The sequence below is a fragment of the Montipora capricornis genome, chromosome 3 (assembly GCF_036669925.1).
Source record: "Montipora capricornis isolate CH-2021 chromosome 3, ASM3666992v2, whole genome shotgun sequence".
In the NCBI taxonomy this organism is placed as follows: Eukaryota; Metazoa; Cnidaria; class Anthozoa; order Scleractinia; family Acroporidae; genus Montipora; species Montipora capricornis.
This window is the reverse complement of record NC_090885.1, coordinates 37,809,944-37,814,943: the sequence shown is the minus strand read 5'-3', so window position 1 is coordinate 37,814,943 and position 5,000 is coordinate 37,809,944.

Genomic DNA, 5,000 nt, shown 5'->3' with positions numbered 1-5,000 from the left:
GCGGAGGTCAGCAATGTCTTGGATGATCCAGGTATAACTTTTTGCATATCTCACCAGTTAACCTCACTTTAGCCAATGATTTTCCTCTCGCAAGCCTATGATGGCATAAAATTGGCATTTCCAGTGTTCCTATTCACAGAAATTATGGCACAATAAAGACATTTACTTGTTTAACATATGCCAGGTGATATCCCATTTCAAAGATAGGCCGCGCTATTCACCACGACTGTTGATTTTTGCTCTGGCAAATACCACAGTCCAACTATTCCAAGTAGTCTCGCTTTCGATCTAAAAAAAAGAAAGAAAACAGCAACAAGACCAAGAACAACATTAATAATAATAATAATAATAATAATAACAATAATAATGATGATGATGAAGATGATGATAATAACAATAACAATAATAATAGTAATACCAGTAACAACAACAATAGTTTTCTCTGTTATTTAACTCCAATGCACCCCTTCCTCCTAACACTGTAAAAATCAAATTTTAAAAAGATTTTGAATCCTATGCTTATTTAATATGCAGAGGGTACAAGGGAGGAAGGGGTAAATCAATGTGTCTATTAATTCTTTGATAGGATTGTCAAATAAAATTTTGGATGATACTTCAATTTACAGAACAAATGCACGGGCGTGATGCAGAGCAAGGTCAACATTCACGAGGTAAGTGAGTTTGACATCACTAATGCATACATTCTTGCAAAATCGCAAGTTGTAAAGACCATAAATTTCAGTCTTCAAGATAAGCTGGATGTTACTTTCACATATTCAGAGACAGATAATTTTATATGTACTTCACATTAAAAATATTCAGTTTAAATTACATGGCTGATTGACCAGCTTATGATATTGATGCAAATAAAGGGTCCCCCCACTGATTATTTTCTCAATGTTCGCAGCCAATTCCACAAGTGGAATAACAGGAGGCAATGCAAGCCCGGGTCAGTGCAATTTTCAATTTGCTACACTTTAAAAACTAGCTCTATTAATGATGAACCACTCTAAGGTATCAAAAATGCATAATAAGCTTGCTAATGTCCTTTTTTAACACCAACAGTTATACACAGATCAAGTCCACCAAGGGAACAGGTGACAGGTACCTCATGCAAAAGCAAAATAATATATACCAATGTATAGACACGCATGCATTATTATTATTATTATTATTATTATTATTATTACACATTTGTATATGCTTCTTCGGTGTTCCCGGGGGTAGTATTGTCAACTAAAGCATTGATTTCTGCCTCGGAGCTGCAAAAATGTTTCCGCTCGATTTACTGCCAAAGCGTTCCTTGACCATATTAGGCACAGCAGGTATATGAACTGATAGCCTATGTCTGGCGACGAGCCAATAAAAATGGTGGAGATTTGATCTATCGAGAACAGACGTGTAACTGACGTCATCATAAAAATCCTAAAATTCTTAATTATGTAAAATGAGTAGGTTCCACATTGCCATGTATTCGTTAAGTAACAGAGCACAGATGACGCAAAAACGTGGTAGATAGATATGTTTAGAGGAGAGAAGAATGGATCCATAGACCCTGTCCCTTCGTGGAAAATAATTCAGTTAATTCTATAAAAATTCATTCCAAAATGAGATGTATTAATAAATCCCCCGCTGCCCTACATCCACCGTTGACGCATTATGAGCATCATCTTATGTAGTTATTTACCCTGTCAGCATATACTTGTTAGCAAGCAATGACTTTGCACCTTAAATGTCTTGTTATTTTAGGGTGTTTAGGGGAAGTCTTTAGTTATGCACATGTTTAAAACTCAAAAATTGTAATGTGGAATTCCTTTACCTTTTGCTTTATATCTTTCATGCTGTTCAATAGCTTTAAATGGTTATTGCAATGTTGGGTATCATGAAATTACATAATTTTGGGTGACATAGCCCCTTTAACATAAAATTGTTGAAGTAATATCAACTTTACCCACAGCAGTTGACATCAGTGATGATGAAGACCTTCCTCCACCTCTCTCAGCATCCACGCCTAATCGTGCAATTTCACACCAACCATCATCAGCAAGTTCGTATATCATCATTTAACTTCTGACTTCAATCGCTTAAAATCGAACAGGGTGATGTGATGAAGAAGATGAAGAAAGATCCATGTGTAACACCTTCCATCTCTTAATTAACTTTGACTGCTGTCCAACAATAATCATCATAATTCTGTAGGCACTCTATACGTCTAGTTAAAAGAACAAAGAGAAAAAAACAAATGAATGAAAAAGAAAGATTTTTCTCTCCTAGGGCCTTAAAGCATAAATTTCAAGTGCATGGCTGACTCACATGCAGCGTTCTTTAAAGGGACAACTACTAAAATGCATGAGCTCCAGTTCGGCTCCTCATAAACGAAGAAGTGTGTGTTTCAAGAAAAGATCACCTTTGGGTTGAAAATATCAATGTTGCATGAAAGGCAACCTAACAAGTTTATTCACAAGTAACACCACATACAAATTTTATCATTCTTGTAGATTCCAACGATACAGGGACATTTGTTCACCGGTTTTACGATAAGTAATTCCTGTACAGTTCACTATGTTTATACAATTTGCATACATAATCACGAATTGAATTCAGTCAATTAAGGATCAAAAGGTTGATATTGAAACAAGATAATTAAGATGTGATGTATAGTATCTAATCAGTAAAGTGGTAACGTGACCTATTTTCTTTTGGTACCTGAACAGATAAAGTTCATAGAGTGGCCATGGTCACAGAGAAGAAGGGACACACCTCCAATTGCTACTACAGGTGAGTACATGTAATTTTTGAAATAATCAAATTACAGAAGCTGTACACTCAAGACTTGGCGTCAGTTGGAAGATTTGGCACGCATAGATACAAAAATGCCATTTTTAATGTTTAGTTCTATCTCATGAAGAACAGGGATGCTACATGTATTTCCTTCTTAGTATTTAGTACTTGTACCCACAATTTATCTATTATTTTTTATTTTCGTTTTAAGTGGGAAAAGTCGAAGAAATTGAAGATTGCCTCACCGGAGCTAAACTTGGTATGTTTTACATAATGTATGTACATGTATTGGCAAAGGCAAGTCTGTCTCCAACTAAACAAATCATTTACGATTACAATAGTATCTTGTCTTCAAGACAGCAAAAGCGGTGCAACATGTGACACCAAAGTCATGCAAATCTTTTTGGCAGCCAATAGAATACCACAGAGGCTGCCAACATTATGTCTCACACCACTGGAGGTAAAAACATCATCTCTTATTTGATTTAGCTTGTATCATCACTACACACATGTTCTAGGAATGAATTCTTCAATACATCATTTTTTTTAATAACTTGTGCAGTCCATTCAACTGGTCAGTATGAATCAGGAACTTGACCCAAATAAAGTTCAAATTACTCAATTAGCTATTCTGGATGCTTTTATAAAACCAGATTAGACTGCAGAGCTACATAGATGTTTCCCCTGTCTGTGTTGTCAGATTTAGGCTGACTAACAGTGCTCTTGATGTGCTCAGGTAAGTATGTCATTGTTGAAACATTGCTTTACGCTGTACAAACCACAGAAATTTTTCATGTTAGAACTTGACTTCATTATTAGCGTCCACAGAGTTATACATGTGACATGAATGCAGTGGTGTTTCTTATAGCTATCAACCTAATTGACCTTTTTCATATAAATGTCGTCTAATGCAAGAATAACTAATGAAAATGCACTAACATGAACAATTTGCTTTACAGGACACTTATGATGTCCAACCTTGCAGTTTGTAAACTAAGCAACTGCCACCTCTATTTTGCACTAATGGGTTCCAACTTTGACGAAGAAGGTAACAGTTGATTGATTCAATGAAACCTGTGCAAATTAAGAAACAACAAGAACAAGAACAAAAAACAAGCAATCATCTTCCACTGAGCAGGTCACATAATTTCACCTGAATAATGCACCATTTATCTGATGACACATTTTCCCCTTTTTGTCAAATAGCAGAATTCCAGCAATTCTTATGAACATGTACCCTAATCCTAAGGCATTTGATCATTTTAGTCTGTACATGTACGAGGAATTTCCTACTGTTAACATAACAAAATCCAAAAAAAAAATTATTCATGACTAGAGAAAAACGTCTACTATCCAACATTGTTTTCTTATCTATTTTAATATTAAATTTAGTATGTGGGAAGCAAGACAGGCAAGATGATATTCACCTTGAGGTGCGAGTGTTTCAACCAACCCGGTCATCAACAAAACTGGTAGTGGGAGATGTCAGAAGGTGTGTTTAAAAGAGACATCCCTTCCACTGACATGGTGCAATCTTTTTGTTCATACCAAACTTTAATTATCAGTAAAAGTTATTTATACCCACAGTAGTGCCCATTGTTCTTTAAATCCACTTCTTCATAACAATACTGTATGTACAAACACAAACAATGTGGATTTTTTTATGTACTGCTACAATTCAATTCTATGACATATATTAAGACTAAAATCCACACTTGCTTTTAAATTAAGAGCAAATGCTACTAGTAGCCCCACAGAGTTCTTAAAAAGAAACATTAACAACGGATATCTATTAAATATGGAAAGAACTGTTACAGTAGTGCTTCTTTGACTACTTGTAGTCACACGTGAAGGTCAAGCCAGTAATTTTAAAGTGTTACATCATAGGAAACACCAGATTTTATAAACAAAATTACAGTTGCAATAGAAGATGCTCTTGAGGCAACCAGCTTGTTGAAAGCACAAAGGTGGTATTCTATTAACATTGGTCAGGACCATACATAAATACACTCAACTCTTCATTTGAGCAAATAAAGGAAATGGAGCACTTCTGGAAACTGTCTTTTGTAGCAGGAAGTTGCAGTGGCTGGAGCTCATGTTTTTTGCGCAGGAAGTCGCATGGCCATCATACTGTGTTAGCCAATGATTGTCTTTTAGTATGACAAGCACAAGAAAACAGGCGAAATATCAGTGAAAAAGAACAAAAGAGAGGGAAAAAC